This window comes from Danio rerio, chromosome 12 (assembly GCF_052040795.2).
Source record: "Danio rerio strain M-AB ecotype USA chromosome 12, GRCz13ab, whole genome shotgun sequence".
In the NCBI taxonomy this organism is placed as follows: domain Eukaryota; kingdom Metazoa; phylum Chordata; class Actinopteri; order Cypriniformes; family Danionidae; genus Danio; species Danio rerio.
In genome coordinates, this window is record NC_141032.1 from 9,524,462 (window position 1) to 9,543,107 (window position 18,646).

Sequence of the window (18,646 nt, forward strand, 5' to 3'; positions counted from 1 at the left end):
GTAAATAATGCAATGTTTGATTTAGTAATGAAAAATAATCATTTTTAAAGGGACTAAGCCAAAAAGAAAATGAATGAATGAAAAATAATCATTCACAAAGTATGAAAATACAATTATTAAGCACATTATAAATGAGCTTTTGAGTCAAGAATACAGCATTACAATTGCTTACTAACATTTATTCATGTAGAGTTAACAGATAATGAATCAGCTATTTGCTAATGCTTAATATATGATTCAAAGTGTGTAGTTATTATAAAGAGTTACCATGCTGTTTTATTTTTGTGTCCCTTTTGGATTTTGCAGGAAACATTGTATTATGACTTAAAAATTGTGGTAATAATTTGTGGCATTATTGAGTTGCTTTGTTGTGAAAATATGCACAAATTTACACGTCTTTATTACTTTTTTAATGTTACAATAATGTTACAAAAATCATGTTAAAATTTCTTTGGCTGAATGCGCATTACAAAAATGTCACATGACCTTTCTAAAGTCTGTCACATCCCTAAATCTGTGGTCACACTAGAGTTTGAGCATGCAAAACTCTGGTGGACGGTGGTGCACAAAGGGATGGGATAAAACAAGACGATATGACACTGATATATGGTTGCTCCATAATTTACATTTAGAGGGGTCACGTTTTGATACTCTATCGGACTCATTCTTGACACTAAATTGCGGGTCTGAGTTCACCAAACTTGAACTTTAAAATGTGACGACATGTGAAACTTGTTGCATAAGCTTGCGTTTCCAGTCTGCATGGGCATGGGAAGATAACCGTTTTCAAGGTATACCACGGTTTGTAAAAGTCAAGGTTTTAAAGCCGTCAAAATTGTTGTTTCTAAGGTATGTGTACGCTTTTTTATTTACATTTTTTTGCTAGTTTTTTTTAGGACAACAGTATCTCTAGCAGAAAAGATCTCCAAAGATGCCGTTTTCAATTGTAAAAAATATCTGTTTTTGAAACAAACGAAGACAGCAGAAGTCAATGATTAATTTGGCCTGACATGTTTACTGCTCCAAAATATTTTAAATGTTTCTCAAAATAATATATATTTTTGCTTTTTACCCAGACATTTAAAAAGAAAATATTTTATACCAGTAATCACAATTCAGAGAAAGCGTGATATTTTTATCCAAGCTTAAAATACCCTCAGAATCTTAAACCGGCTTATGCCTAATTGGCATGCATATGAATGAAAGTCAATGGGGCAAAAAGTTCAGTGTGACCGCGGTTTAAGGAGAAACATAACATTGTGCAGTGTCTACACTCATACATGATGCATATTTGTACCCACAGTGGTTCCTCAAAGTGCATACTAGTGCCCAAATGTACCTAAAAAGTACCTTTGAGGTACCTTTATGGACCCTTCAGATACAAAAATGTACCTTTTGAAAAGGTGCTGCCCCAATGACAACTCACAGGATGACCACGTTATTCGAATATAAGGTTATTTTATATTAAACAATGTGCAGCACGGTGGCGCAGTTGTTGTGTGCTTGATTTTGCATTAAATTCAGTAATCACAGAATCACAAATACTGGAATCGCTGCTCAAAACTACAGCTGTCTTTTTAATTATAGGTAATGTTAATTCAGCATTTTATTCAGTGAAAGTCAGGTGAAAAATCCGGAAATTAGACATTTGGGCTAGCGTGGGAACCCTGCTTCAGCCTTCTTTTTTTATGTGCTACAATGATGCAACTTTTCCAGTAATCAGAGAAAAGGACTTACATTGTGTCCTTACAACGGACAATGTGACAAGATTCCACCCAAAATCAACATTGCTTTCTATACAAGATGTCAGATGTCATGACAGAAACATTGAAATATATGAATAATAAACCTCATTATAGTGTTATCAAAAGTATATTTAGTGACTGATGTTGTTGATTTGCATTGGGTCACTTTATACGTTCCTGTTTAAAATATGTTTGCTTGATCTGCAATGAAAATCGGAATGAACCGCAAACCCATGCAGCATATGTTCTACACAGAGAATGCCCTTCCAGCTGCAAACCATCACTGGGAAACACCCACACATTCTCATGCACAAACATACGTGCACTATATGGACAATTTATCTTAGCCAATACATCTGTACCGCATGTGTTTGGACTGTGGGGGAAACCGGAGCACCCGGAGGAAACCCATGCAAACACGGGGAGAACATGCAAACTCCTCACAGAAACGCCAACTGACCCAGCTGAGGCTCGAACCAGTGACCTTCTTGCTGTGAGGCAACAGCACTACCCACTGCGCCACCGTGCTGCCCACTGGTAATATTTAATTCTGTATAAAGCACATAGTCAGAATTGGAGGTGATCGTTTTATGTTGTTTCAACCACGACATCACAGAAATAGAAACTGTTGCTAAAATAGAAACTTTGTGCATCACTGTCGTGGATAGTTAGAACAAAAACCTCTTTTAAAATGGAAAAGTTTGCTTTTGTTGTGTTTAGAGGCATTTTAGCATTGCATTGTGTAGTTAGGACATGTGTTAATCACAAAGTGAAGTTTAATTTAAATTAATGTTGGGAGGAGCACGTGCTCATGATTGACCCAGCTGGCCCACATTAGTTAATCACGATTCTCCAATCAGAGGATCCCAAGTCACAATACATATTCCCATTTCATCTTCATCTGGAAGAAACCCTCCTTCTCCTCTTCTTCCACCTTTATCCAGAATGGGCGGCAAGGTGGCCAAGTGACTAGCACTGTTGCCTCACAGCAAGAATACCAATGGCGTTGGGTCGTCACAGGGCCATCTGGTATTTCTGTGCGGAGTTTGCATGTTCTCCCAGTGTCCGCGCGGGTTTTCCCGGTTTTCTCCCACCATCAAATAAAATAAGCCTAAATCTTTTCTCTAATGTCTTACTCTCAGGAAGTTCACCTTGGCCTCAGCAACAGGGGAGTTTGAGATCGACCTGAGCTCAATTTCCCCTTGCCCTGCGAAACTGGGTAGCCCTGGGCCCCAGGATCCCTTGAGCTCAAGACTCTCTCCCGGGACAGCATGGCAAACAAGCTATGAATAAATCTTGAGCTAAGTGTGAACTCTAGAAAAGATGTTTATATCACACAAGCAGACATATTCATTGGCGTAATAATCAAGGAATATGTGTCTGTACTATGGCTGCTGCAGTTGCAATGATATTATGCAGTGTCTGAAAATAGACCACAGAGCTAGGTAGCTTCCAACACGACCACGTACTGTATGCTGCTCATATTGTGTAATATCATTGTGCTTGCTGCAGCCATGGTATGGCAGCTAAGTTTCTTGATTATTACTTGGGAATAAGAGTGTTTTTTTTTTTTTTTTTTATCCGAGTTTGTGGATAGTTCTTGTTTTTTCTTTGTTTGTAGTTTGTTATTAAGGTTACTTATTGTTCATTGATTATGTTCATCTGGGCCTGGTTTAGTTACTCACCCTATTGTGTTTAAATGTCTTAAATGTCTTTAATTCCTTTAGTTCAAACTTCCTGTGCTGTCTTTACTTTTATTTGTACCTGTTGTGGTTGTCTACACAACACTAAAAAGATAGTTTGAAGAAAGCTGGAAACCTGTAATCATTAGCCCCTTTCACACAGTGATACCGGTAAATTTCTGGAAAATTTCCGGAACGACTTTACCGGTATATTGAAAAAAGCGCTGTTCACGCAGGCGAGGACGTTACGGAAATTTTCCGGAAAAGAGCATTCACACATCCATTCCAAAATACCGGTAAATTCTGACATCATTCACTACAAATGAGCTTTAAACGGCTGCGCTTGTATTTGTAAACATTTGACTAAATTACAAACTCTGTGGATGATCAATATTGTGAACAACTTTCGCAGGATCACTTTCGCATGTCGAGATGTTCATAATATGTGTGTGTGCAGGCGCTCATAGGCTGTTTCACAGGCGCACGCAAAGCTTGAAGGTAAACAAACAACGGCTTATCATAAGCATCTCATCGATGATTATTTACACAGTTGGCATTAAGAAGAACATATAAACGTGATCTGACTAACTTCTAGCAGCTAAATGTGTCTGGAAACATATTCAAAGGCTTTTATTCTCACAAACCGCGCGGACGTAAATGCGTCTGACTGTTGTGATTGGCTAAAGCAGACGTCTCACGTCAGCACGTTCTAGACGTGCATGTGCTTATTACGGGAATCTTCCTTCTGCATTCACACAGCGCAGCATTCCGGCAAATTGCCGGTAATGTTACAACTTCTCTTTCCGGAAAATAGCCAGAACGAATTTACCGGTATTTTCAAAAAGGACCTGTTCACACACACAACCTTTCCGGAAAATTGCCGATAATTTTCCGGAAAGGTCTGTATGTGTGAAAGGGGCTATTGGCAGCCATCGCATTTGCTTTTCCTACTATGGAAGTCAATAGTTACAGGTTTTCAGCTTTCTTCAAACTATCTTCTTTAATGTTCAACAGAAAAAAGAAACTCATAAAGGTTTGGAAACATTTAAAGGAGAGTAAATGTTCATTTTTGTGTGAACTATCCCTTTAATATAGAAATGGAGTTAAATATGATTGAAGCGAAACATTGTTATTGAAGCTGAACCATTTTTCCTCTCTAGAGGCCTTTGATCCGATAAGGTCTTCATTATGTCTAATATGATATCTGCATTTATCCCTTCACAACTATATGACAAGGGAGAGGGTTCCACATCTTATCTAAATGAAGTTCATCCCTCTTATGACTCCTGTGACCTCGGAGCAACCCTACCTGTTCCACTTCTGAAGTGTGCGGAGTGATAAAACTCTAGAAGATAAAACACTATGACACATTTATTGGTGTTTTCATTTCCTACCGTTGCTTTGGAGATCCATTTAAGAACATTCTCATCCAATGTACTAAAATGATTTTGTTTTTCAGAGACGTAATCAAATAGTCGTTTATATGCCAGAAAAGCAACCCATGTAATTACTTTCACAACAACTGTATTGCTGTGTCCGCAGAACAGAGCATGGGTGAAAATACTGCGACTGCAGAACAACTTGAGTCCTGATAAAGTTCATGGCTAGACTGAACTTTTGAACTGTCGCTGGTATGTGGCTTTGTGCTGGAGTCCATGTCAAACGTTTAGCCATGTAGAATAAAATTGAAGCAGTAGACTTGCTCATGTTATCTGGCACTGAAAGCCAAGCGCAATGAGCTAAACTTCTCAGTCAGTTAAATTGAGACTAGTAAAATCTCAGTCAGCCTTAAAAAGATTTTATTGTTAGCACAAAACTTTACTCAAACCCATCAATTATAAAATCACTGTACTTTAATGATAATAATGATTCCTTACATTTATATAGTGTTTTTCTGGACACTCAAAGGGCTTTACACATCGGGGGGAATCTCCTCATCCACCACCAGTGTGCAGCATCCACCTGGAAGACACAACGGCAGCCATATTGCACCAGAACACACACCAGCTGATTGGGGATGGTTAGGAGGACAGTGGGCAAATTAGGTCAGGATGCAAGGACATGCATTTTTCTTTAACCCCTACTCCTTTTGAAGGACATCCTGGGACTTTCAGGACTTCGGTTTAACGTCTCATCACTGACCAGTATAGAGTCACTATACTGGGGCGTTAGGACCCATACAGACCGCAGGTTGAGCAACCTCTGCGGATCTCACTAACACCACTTCTGGCAGCAACCTAGTTTTCCTATGTGGTCTCCCATCCAGGTACTGACCGGGCGCAGCTCTGCTTAGCTTCAGTGGGTGACCATGCAGAGAGCTAACTGCCGGAATTGTCAACATGGTTTTCATGATATTTGAACACATTTTTATTGAGACTAATTTTGCAATAAGTATTGTTTTTGTAATGTATAATTGAGCTTCACTTTTAGAAATAAATGAACGTTTGTTATAAATGTTCTTTAGATAAATAGGTATCACTTTATAGTAAGTGTCTTTAACTACGGTGTTCTTCAAAATATAAACACAATGTGTTTAATGTGTTCATATTGTATTGCAGAATAGGGTTTGCGACAGGTTTAGTGGTGTGGGAAGGTTTAAGTGTTGGTTAAGGTGTAATTTAGTTTATTCAATTCACTTGTACAGAATGTCTTTGGAAACCGGAGTACCTGGAGAAAACCCACGCGAACACTGGGGGAACATACAAACTCCACACAGAAATGCCAATTGCTCTAGAAGGACTCAAACAAGCGACTTTCTTGCTGTGTTGTGACAATGCTAACCACTTAGCCATTGTGTCACTTCTACTTTAAATATAAACAGTTGAAATCAGAATTATTAGCCCCCCTGATTTATTAGCCCGTTTATTTTTTCCACAATTTCTGTTTAACAGAGAGCAGATTTTTTTCAACACATTTCTAAACATAATAGTTTTGATAACTCATTTCTAATCTCTGATTTATTTCATCTTTGTCATGATGACAGTAAATCATACCCTTCATTGGGTATTATATTTCATGTTTGTTTTTGCAACAAAACCTTTAAAAAAATGTATAAAGGCGGAAGACAAGTCTTTTTAGTTTTTTTTTTTTTTTTCAGAGCTGGTTGAGTAACTTCAGTGGGTTGTAAAGAGAACCTAAAGGACTAACATACGTTTGTTCAGGTTTATATGCAGGTCGCAAAGATGCCGCAAACCTCAGAATGAGCAGCTTGAGGCCACTGCGAGGCATGAACTCGGAGGACTGTTTGAACTTGTCCTGAAAGTGCGTCAGATATTGCCGTCAGAAGACCATAATAGCAGACGTGTCTGCAAAAGTCAATCACTAGTTCCCACCTCTGCAGATCACACTGTAACCGCTTGTCTTATATCTTGTCTGAATGACTTGAGGTCTCTTAAGGTCATGTCAAAAAATGAACATCATTTTACATTGGATTGGGTTTGATAGTTGTCAATTGTCGATAATGATCCAAGAAAATGTGTACACTGATTTAACAATTAATCAATATATTACCAGTTAGCCATCAATTCTCAAATTTATATCCCAAATATGAAAACCTGTTTCTTTATATACATTTCATTTTAGCAAGCTCACAGGAGCATGTCATATACATTTCTGGAGAGTGTGAATTATGTAGCCAGAAGTATGTATGGCTGCATTTCATCTTTAAAGTGAACACTACAAATGACGACATTGTTCCTTTTTGTGCTTAACAGCAGACCGCTTACCTCTATTTGGATGGTTTTCCCGATGTTACCAGTTTGCACAGTAGCTTGCCATGTACATCAGAGGACTATAGATGCAAAGAGAAGTTGACCATGATGAAAGGTTTTGAGTCCGGGGATGAACGGTTCCAGACAGCTGGTAAGACAAAAACAGAAGCCAAACAATAAAAAAAACAAGTAAATAACAGTGTGAGAATGTGGTAAAACATGGTAAAAGTCAGTTGAGGGCTTTTGTTTTTCTGGATTGCTTCTGGATTGTCGGTTTGGTTTAGGGAAGTGGGTGGGTGGGTTTGGGTTTAGGGAAGGAGGAAGGTGGGTAAGTCGATTGGTCAGCCAGTCAGTTGACAGCAGCCTATGGTGGATTTACGTGAGAAGAGCAGGTGCAAATGGCACTCGCGAGAGAAATTTGAGATCTGAAAAAGCGTACAAAGTGGCCTCTAGTGGATTCCCAAAACCAAAAACTGCAAAAAAAACGTAGCTCCTGGGATGTATTTGGCGCTCTTCAGAATTGTATATAGCGGTACATTATCAGAATAAGTCCCCCCATTGCACAACTTTCAAATTAAGTTTCACGATCACCAGCGATGCAACAACCAGAGATCGCTGGTAAACACTCACATTCACATGAACTTCAAATTCGCCATGTTATGGACTACATATTCAGCCATGCAACACACAAACACTCACCTGCTCCAAGTCACCAGTGATTGCAAACACTCACACAGATGAAGCTGCTCACAGACTGATACATTGGACTATCCGCTTGTTAAGTGTGACGTCACGCAAAGCGGCTTCTGGGTCCAATCGCTCTATTCAACTGTATGGGGAGACTCATGAAATGGTAATTATAAACATTTACAAAGCAATTTAATACTTTCGAAAATCACAATCGCCATATATATGTCCATGCCTAATATCCGATGGCCAGAATGTGATTCATTTTTTTTATAAATTGTTAAAATTTTGGCATTTGTGATGCAGCAAGCCCAGAGATTGGTGTGTACACTATGGCTTCATGTAAAATTAACTTTAATATGTGATTTGAATTAAAAGTGATCATAAACGAATAATTTCTCAACTCAAATGAGTGGCGGCTTGGACCCAGAAACAATTTTACATACGTCACCACTTGACAAGCGGATAAGAATAGCACAAACACACACAGTTGTTGCTGAGTCTTGTTATCTGTTTAGTGACATTGCAATGAGTTACCTTTGTTTTGATTTGCTGTGTTTTTGACCCTCGCTTCGCCTTGTTTGTTCGCCTTGTCTGCTGCCTGCCTTGTGACCATCTGCCTGTTATTTTGACAACAACTCTGGATTGCCCTTATACATCTGTTTGCTCCTGTGTTGATCATTGCTTACCTGACCATCCATTTAATAATACCCTGCATTTGAATCTTCACGTCCGTTGTCAGCATCACATCACCGTTACAGAAAGAGTATAGCTTGCAATTTCAAACTAGCTTCCGCAACTGGATATGAAGCCAAAACAAAATCACTAATGGTTACAGTCATGCGATTTAACCTGAAAAAGCCACAGGTAAAAGCAATAAATCACCTTCGTTTTCAATAGACAGCTAGATATTTAGCTTTCTAGACTGGAATGATGTCTGCGTTCCAGAATACTCCGCGACTTAGTTTTCACTTGTTGGATGCTAAAACACTAAATAAACAGGACTAAATGATGCATGCTTACTGTTTACACTGCTGGTGGAGTCAGAAATCTGAGCCGCATCCGCTTGACCAAAGTAAAAGCTGCTTCTTGAACTGTGTCGGGGTGTGGATGTATACAAGCTGAAACACAGAAATCGTTCATCATTACACCATCGTCAGTTGACAAAAGCTGAGTCTCATCAAAGAGAAGAGGTTTTCACTCTTTCCCTTTTGTTTACTGTGGTGTAAATGTGTGTATGTTGGCTTAACCATGCTATTTAATTTGTGAGCATTCATTACATTTTATTTGAGGTAATTTGTATGTTTCTACCGTATGAAACTCCAACCCTGAACCTACCATTGACATTATTGGACTAGTTTTGATTGGTCATTAGTAAGGCCAGACAGAATCTGCGGATTTATGTGAAATGATTTTGGGAGTATCATAACTAAAAACTTAATATGAGATTAAAAAAATATGTTTTTTAGCTTATTTAATGTTTACAAAGCAAATCCTTGGTAAACAAAGCAAGTCTCTCATATAATATATCTACCAAAAGACAGAAAATACTACTTTAGAAACTGTATAGTAAATAAATTATATGAACTTTCAGTCCCACTTTATATTAAGTGGCCTTAACTAATATGTACTTACATAGAAGTTAATAGTTTGTTACTATGTACTTATTGTGTAAATACATGTATTTACTGTGTACTTATGCTTGATTAAATACATGTATGTAATTACATCTGTAATTAACTTTTGTAATTGCATTTGTAAATACACTGTTGACCATCCCTTACACCTTAACCTACCCTTCATCCTACCCATGCCACCAAACCTGTCCATAACCCAACCTCTATTCCAACTCAAATGCACCACAAGTGTTCTTAAATACATTATAAACACAGTAAGTACATTGTATTTATTTTTTTGATGTAAGTACATAGTAGTTAGGGACACTTAATGTAAAGTAGGACCGAACTTTCTTATATTAGCCAATAATATTGCTAAAAGTAGTTTAAAAACTGATTCATTCCTTCATTTTCCTTCAGCTTAGTCCCTTATTCATCAGGGGTCACCACAGCGGAATTTAAAACTGAATAAATATAAATTTACACAGATTCACACAAGTAAATAAATAGACTCAATTATTGGCAAAACATCTGCAGAAATCTTTGCACAGATTCCATGTGGACTTAGGTCACATTTACACTAATATGTTTTAGTTTTAAAATGCATAAGTTTTGCTACGGTTACACCGTCCGTTCACACAACGCTAGAGTTTTCGAGCACTGAAACAAGAGTTTTTTAAAAATGCTGAAGGAGCCGTTTTTGTTTTAAAAAGCTGCTGCTCCGTGTTAGTGTGAATGGGGGAAAACGGAGACATCTGAAAATGGAGGCGGGGCTGCAGACATTCGCCTACCTGATTGGGGCTTTTTTTTCAATATTAAGTAGCTTACGTACAGTTCAGTTCTGCATTATCTTCTTGTAAGTTCAAACTTCGCAAGTTTGATACGAAAAACAAACTCCCGAGGACATGTTGGGTAAACCTTCAAGGGTACTTTATAACCTCATTCACATCACCCTGGCTACGTTGTTTCACTATCTTACTGTAACAATAAAATAAAAAACATGATATAAGGAACTGCTTATTTTCATTTTGATATTCGCAATTTAACAGACAGCAGAAATGTTGATGTGTCATGTAGCTGCATATTTAAATGAGCGTCATCTTCACTGTATAACAAAACAGAGAATATAACATTACTGCCTCATTTAATTTTCATTGAATATACGAAACATACCCTCTCTTTCACTGAATATGAGTTTTAATAATCAATAACGGCCATTATAAAAGTATAAAGTACAATAAGTTTATACATTATAGAAAAAAAATGCAAATAATCAGTCAAATGTAGAATCGGTCTACGTGATTAAATGATTGGATGTATTAACTTATCTTTGCCATCAGCCAAAACACGTTACCTGAGAACAAGTATTAGATTCAAAAGACCAAAGTCATGGAATATGTTGTTAGATATATGATGAATTAAATATCACGTTTAACAAATATAGTGAAATTAAATCCAGCGGTAGATCCTTGATGAGCAGTCCGCCGTGCACAGCTCTCATCGCTGCAGTGCATGCCAGAGAGTGTGGTCACGTGATGTGCGTTTTCAGCGATGTAGTGTAGATGGAGAGGTGTTCAGAAATGCTGGGTGAAACAATGTTTTAAAACTAAAATGTATTAGTGTAAACGGGTCCTGAGTCATTGGGCTAGTTTTGGACTACCCAAAACTAATTGTGATTGGTGGTCTATAGTAGTTTGAATGTGTTTACAAGCTGAAATATCTTTCTCTGGAAATGTTACTTTGGCAAATGGTTTCAGACTCCTGAAGTTAACCTGATTTTATTCCTAATAGTGTCACAACAAGACCATTTCAGGGCTGACTGATCAGTCATTTTGGGCGTCCCAGGTTATTTCTTTTGGAAAACAAATACACAATTTATTAAGCACTTTTGAAACTTTAGAACTTTTGACATTCTCAAACAACTATATTTCATGCTTTTTTCTGATATTTTTGGCTGTGTTTATGGAAACAGCATTTTTATTTCTTAAAACTGTGTCATTTTATCATTATTAATTCTTATTTCACATTCAGTTCCTTTCACATATACCTATTTTACATTGGGAACTATAGGGTCACGATTGAAACCCATTAAAAACCCATTAAAAGTCTCTATAGAAACCCATTACAAGTCTCCATTGAAACCCATTAAACGTCTCAATTGAAACCATTAAAATCAATGTGAAAGGTAAACATTTAGTGCCACACAATTCAATCCCAATTGATTATCTGAGGTCACGATTTCATTGAAAATTAATTCTAGATTTAGATTGACTGGTCATCTCCGTAAAATCATTATTTGATATATGTCCATTTAGATTTGTATAAATAATATCATTGACTTTGTAAAAGTATTACACTTTTTGATGATAATTTTTTATTTTTAAATATAACACTGATCATGAACATTTACATTCTTTTAACCAATCACAGCTTGTGTGTTTACTCTTTTTAACTTGTGACATTAACACATTTGTGAAAGTGATTACAATTATAGCACTATGGGAATTTATTGCTACCCAAATTACCAACATGTTAACAAATATCAGTAAATTAACAGTTATAAAAAAACAATCTGAGCTAGCAATTTACTCTACTGAGTGAAGCCTGCAGCCACTGTTATTTTGAGTCATTTTTAAAAAAAATGCTAAAAGCAGCTAAATGAATGTTAAAAATTGCTAAATTTGTTGCTAGGTGCTTTTTGAATAAAAAAGTTGCTAGGTTAGTATGAAAAGTTGCTAAATCTAGCAACAAAATTGCTAAGGTGGTAACACTGGCTCAATCAATAACACAATAGCACTTATATACTTATAGTTTTTAACAGTAAAACAGAACAAAGCTGCAAAACTCTTTATAAATGACCTAAAATAAATGTGTAAATGTTTTTTTTTATGTATGATGTTTACATTTTACTTTAAGTAAAATCAATACATTTGTACAAATGGACTTCACACATTTTTAAAAACTCATTTTCGCCATTAATAGAGCTAAAAAAAAAATCTGCAAAACTTCCAACTCACGAGAAATGGATAAATTAATGTCTCTACGAGGTCATGCCTTTTTTTTTGTAAATGACTGAACTTTTCCTGACCCTGGAGACCCGTGAAAAGCCCCCTCTTGATTATAAATAATAGCAACGGGCTGCTAATAGTTAATCCGATTGAGAGCTGGAATAGTCTGATATGATTCGGCAGGAGGGCAAGAGGGCAGCAGACGTGTAAATGCTTTTAGAAACGTTCTCATTGACCCTCATGGTAATCAAAAAGTCATTTTCACTTCAGTGCCAGAGAGCCATATCAGTCAGCTTTAACACTTCCATTGTGGAGGAAGTTTAGATGAAGTGGTGTGCTGTTGAACCAAGCCCTAACCCTAAGACATGGACGATTCGTTAAAGTCACATTTATTTATAGAGTAATAAATACAATACCTACAATTGGGTGAAAGCAGTTTTACTGTAATAAACAAGAAAACTACCGAGCTTGTTTTGATGAATTGATTAATTATAAAACTCCATTTCAGATATAAAGCAGAGCTATAGAAAGCAATGGTGTACACTATTAAAATGGTGTTAATTAAGGTTACAGTTTTAAACTGATCTCTAGAATAACCATCGAAAAGTTGGTGACTGATATGTTTTAACAATAACACAATGTTTCAGAAGTTAATGTTAGTTGTTGCATTTACTAAAATGAACTAAGAATGAACAATCCCAGCAGGCACAGAACGTCAACATGACGTCAGATTAACGTTGTACCCCAATGTTGTGGGACGTTGCATTGTTATTGGAAAGGAAAATCAGATTAACGTCAGAACCCGACGTCAGGCCAACGTCAATGTCCAACATCAAACCTAAAATCAACCAAATATTAACGTCTAATAATGTTACAGCTTGACATTGTGTGAACATTACCGCTATAATGTCTGTCAGACGTTGGATTTTGTTTGCCATACCTGACAAATTAATGTCAGTATTTGACGTCAATATAAAATTGGATTAAGATGTTGGCTCTACGTGGGATTAAGTCACGTTCCAAGAAAACCTAAAGTCAAGCAAATATTTAGTCGTTATTGGACATCAAAATAACGTTGTCCTTAGACACTGACTAGACATTGAATCTTGGTCACCTGATATCACAACCTAAATCTAACCAAATATTAACTATAGACTCTCTCTGGATGAATTATTTGAATCAGTGAGTTAAATTAAGACTTTCTCTGGATGAATCGTGTGAATCAGTGGGATTTAAACTAGAGGCTCTGGCTGAATCGTGTGAATTGAGATTTTAAGTAGAAACTCTTTCTGAATGAATCATGTGAGTCGTTTAGATTTTAACTGCAGACTGAGTTGATCATTTGAATCATTGAGTTAAATAGATACTCTCTCTGGACGAATCATGTGAATCATTGAGATTTTAACTAGAGGCTCTGGCTGAATCGTGTGAATTGAGATTCTAAGTAAAGACTCTCTCTGAATGAATCATGTGAGTCAGTTAGATTTTAACTGCAGACTGAGTGAATCATTTGAATCAGTGAGTTAAATAGATACTCTCTCAGGATGAATCATGTGAATCTGGGAGCTTTTAACTAGAGACTCTATCTGAATGAATCATGTGCGTCAGTTAGATTTTAACTGCAGACTCACTCTGAATGGATTATTTGAATCAATGAATTCCACAAATCCCATAATAACATAGGACATTATTTCTACACAATCACCAGGCACTTTATTAGGTACACCTGTCCAACTGCTGGTTAACGCAAATGTCTAATCAGCCAATCGCATGGCAGCAAGTTAATGCATTTACGCATGTAGACATGATCAAGACAATCTGCTGCAGTTCAAACCGAGTATCAGAAAGGGGAAGAAAAGGGATTTAAGTGACTTTGAACGAAGAATGGTTGTTGGTGCCAGAAGAGCTGGTTTGAATTTCAGAAACTGCTCATCTACTAGGATTTTCACGCACAATCCTCTCTAGGGTTTTCAGAGAAAGGTCCAAAAAAGAGAAAATATCCAGTGAGCGGCAGTTCTGTGGGCGCAAATGCCTTGTTGATACCAGAGGTCAGAGGACCCAGACTGGTTCCAGCTGATAGAAAGGCAACAGTGACTCAAACACACGTATTTGGCGTCAACAACATGAAAACATGGATCCATCCTGCCTTGAATGAATAGTTAAGGCTGGTGGTGGTGGTGTAATGATGTGGAGGATATTTTCTTGGCACACATTGGGCCGATAAGTATCAATTTAGCACCATTTCAACGCCGCAGCCTACCTGAGTACTGTTGCTGACCATGGCCATCTTTGTAAGATGTTTACAATATTCTTCTATATTCTGTAGTGGAAAAGATATAGCAAGAAGGGCTATCATTCATAAAAAAAAATCTCAAAAAGAAAGATAAGTGAAAAATATGGCAAAAGGGGGTCCAACCTGGTATTAGTAAGGTGTACCTAATAAAGTGGCCAGTGTGTGCATAATCTGAGGATAAAAAAATACAAATATGTAGAAAATCAGCTTTAAAGATGCACTAATTAAGTTCTTAACCAAGCATATTACTAATCATAAACTGAAATGTACCAAATGTCTTCATGCAACATGATCTTTACTTAATCTGCTACGATCGCCAAAATTATTCCAGTGCAAAATAAGAAAGAGTTATGTAACACCCAAACCTCTCTATTGGCTTGATTTTCACACATGCGTCACTTAAATTTTGTGCAGAAAGTGTAAAAAAAAAAAGAAAAAAGAGTGGCTCCTCAGCTGAAAATGCTTCTTTGTCCTCTTCCCTTATGCTAAATAACAAGCAGTTCAGTGTGTGAGGGGAAAACACCCTGCAATTACACTGATTTACACTGTGCTCAGTTCAGGGGAGTGAATAAAAACAGGCCTCTTTCATTTGCTCGCTATAAATTCCGTATATGCTCACAAATTTGGAGAAAAAATGGCTCTGGGAATAAAAAAGTTTTGTTGTCGCCCCTAGATGTCAAACAATAGGCCGGACAGACGTTCTTTACAAGGTGATAGGAGGAAAAGTTCAGCTGCACCTCTCCCAAGGCCCGGACCTGCAGCGATAGGGCGGCTGATCATAAAGGTGTCAGGCCTGCGGCGGGACGCGTGTAAATCAGCGGCACAGAAAAGCAGAGGAACGGCCGAGAGAGGCATCTGCCAGCATCTCACCGTGTCACACAAGGACAAGTCCCTTCCACATGACCCCTGTGCGCTGGGAGACGCACAACACATTTCTGCAAATCTGCAACAGCACACAGGGGATGACGCCTGTGGGGGTCGGTGGAGAAGTTGTACGGGAGTGCAGTGAGTTTAAGTAAAAACTTATTTTTAAACTATTTTTCACCTTTGTGCAATTTTTTTTATTTTTTAGTTCCATTTTTAATACCTTTTTTTAAAGACTTATTTTTGGCCTTTTGCCTTTATTAGATAGAACAGAATTGAGAATTGAAGCAAAGTTGGAGAGAGAGAGGGGGTTAGGGTAGGGAAATGTCCTCGAGCTGGGATTCGAACTCGGGACGCCGTGATGTGCTAACCACTAGGCTATTGCGCCAACGCCATTTTTGATTATTCACCCCAAACTTATAAAATGGGCTAAATACAGCACTCTAAAAAATGTCGGGTAGTTTAACCCAAATTCTTTTCAAATAAGGAAGAACCTAACAACTGGGTTAAATTCATAAATGATTTTCAATTGCACTTTAGACCAGCAATTAAATTTGTCTATATTTAACCCAAGATTTGTTTAGAGTGTATAAAATTAACAATAATTATTCCTGTTTACTGTGTAAAAATCTGATTTTCTGATCTCTATTTCTGTATGTTGTATGTCTTTATAATACGTGTTTCTTATAATAAGATAATATGGAATTTCTTTCAAAGAGAATATATAATTTGGCACAGATATTTATAAAGCCAAACATATGCAAATCAATAATGTCTTCATGATAGTATAGAAGACTATTTATTTAGTAGAGAAATGTTTATACAGTCTCTCTGTATCTCCAAAATAATTATATTTTTTTTATTATGGGAAGCAAAAGATATCATGATGGTATATAATCTTCAAACCCCTATTAAAAACACATATATTTATTTTCTGTTCAGCTTAGTCACTTTATTAATCAGGGGTCGCCACAGCGGAATGAACCGCCAACTTATCCAGCAAATGTTTTACACAGCAGATTTCCTTGCAGCTGCAACCCATCACTGGGAAACACCCATTATCGTTCACACTCATACAATACATACAATTTAGCTTACACAGTTCACCTGTACCACATGTCTTTGGACTTGTGGGGGAAAGCGGAGCACCCAGAGCAAACCCACGCGAACTTGGGGAGAACACGCAAACTCCACACAGAAATGCCAACTGACCCAGCCGGGGCTCGAACCAGCGACCTTCTTGCTGTGAGGCGACAACACTACCTACTGCACCACTGCGTTGCTAAAACTCCTATATTAATGTGTAAACCCTCAGTTAACCAAATTTGGGTCTTAAAATAATACACTTTAAAAAACATTAGGTTGTTTAACTCAAATTTGTCTCAAACATGGAAGATCCAAACAACTGGGTTAAATTCATAAATGATTTTCAATTACATTTTTTAACCCAGCAATTACATTTGTCCATATTTGACCCAAGATTCGTTTAGCGTATAAAATTAACAATAAGTATTCCTGTTTACTGTGTAAAAATCAGATTTTCTGATCTCTATTTTTGTATGTTGTTTGTCTTTATAATATGTGTGTCTCTTATAATAAGATAATATGGAATTTCTCTCAAAGAGAAACTGTAACTGGCACAGATATTTATAAAGCCAAACATATGCAAATCAATGAGAAGTTTGATTAATTGATTGATTGATTGATTGATTGATTGATTGATTGATTGATTGATTGATTGATTGATTGATTGATTGATTGATTGATTGATTGATTGATTGATTTTATTTGACAAATTTACCAAAAATATACAAACAAGTCCAGTTAGACTAATTCATACATATTTAAAAAACTGTTAAGTTTAAAATACACAAAAAAGCCACAGGCTTATTTCCATTGTGGTCCTCCACAAACAAGCAAATCATAAATGGAGAGCAAACATCATCAGCTCAACAACTAGGCACAACAAAATCCTTAACTTCAACTTCAACTGTAAAACAACCACTTTTTAATTTCCCTTCTAAAAACACTCTCAATTTGAATCTCTTTAAAAATTGTGGGCAAAACATTCCAAGCAGCAGAGCTTGTACACAAAAATAATTTCTTCCTGATTCACTCTTAAATCTATATGGGTAAATATCCCAGTACGCGCTCTTGTAAAATGACAATTTACCTCACTAACTAAAACATAATAATTAAGAAAATATTTTGGGACCGTTTACTTTAAAATCTTAAAAACCATCACTAATTTAAAAAATGTCACCCTTTTCTCAACTTTTAAAAAATTACTTTGACTGTTATGTTCATTATTTAAATGTGTCAGAGGAGTTAACTTCATATTAGTATAGAAGACAACTTATATAGTAGAGAAATGCTTATATAGTCTCTCTAAAATAATAGGTGATATTATGGGAAGCAAAATTTATCCATGATGGTGAATATTGTTCAAAAGCCTATGCATCACATTGGAACCTCCTATATTAATGTGTAAACCTTCAGGTAACCTAATTTGGGTCATAAATAATACACACTAAAAAAATATTAGATTGTTTAACTCAAATTTGTCACAAATATGCCCAACAGTTGGGTTAAGTTCATAAATTATTTTTTTAAATATTTTTAACCCAGCAATTGGAGTCATCCATATTTTACTGAAGAATTGTTTTGAGTGTATAAAATAACAACAATTATTCCTGTTTGCTGTGTAAAAATCTGATGTTCTGATCTGTATTTACTTGCTCATAATTGTTTTGTGTCATATTTGATATCGAAAGAGACTATTCACCCCTAAATTAAATCTGTCACCAGTTACTCCCCCTATTTGAGTTTCTTTTTTCTGTTCAACACAGAAGATGGTATTTTGAAGAATGCTGGTTGATGTAACTCATTGACCTCCATAGTATTTTTCTTTTCTACCATGGAAATGAATCAACCAGCATTTTTCTAAATATCTTCTTTTGTGTTCAACAGATGAAAGACACCCATAAAGGTTTAAAATCACATGTGGCAGAGTAAATATTCAGGTAATTTTAATTTTTGGG

At 36.6% G+C, this 18,646-nt stretch overlaps 1 long non-coding RNA gene across 1 annotated transcript in view; it reads left to right on the forward strand.

The window, feature by feature from the left end:
* The window catches only part of LOC147834393 (uncharacterized), a 529,770-nt gene extending 513,237 nt beyond the window's left edge, over window positions 1–16,533 (forward strand). The window contains exons 7-8 of the long non-coding RNA XR_015503838.1: window positions 7,141–7,288; window positions 15,415–16,533. This is a non-coding gene — a long non-coding RNA (uncharacterized LOC147834393). The remainder of the gene's footprint in view (window positions 1–7,140; window positions 7,289–15,414) is intronic.
* The last annotated feature ends 2,113 nt before the right edge of the window (window positions 16,534–18,646 follow it).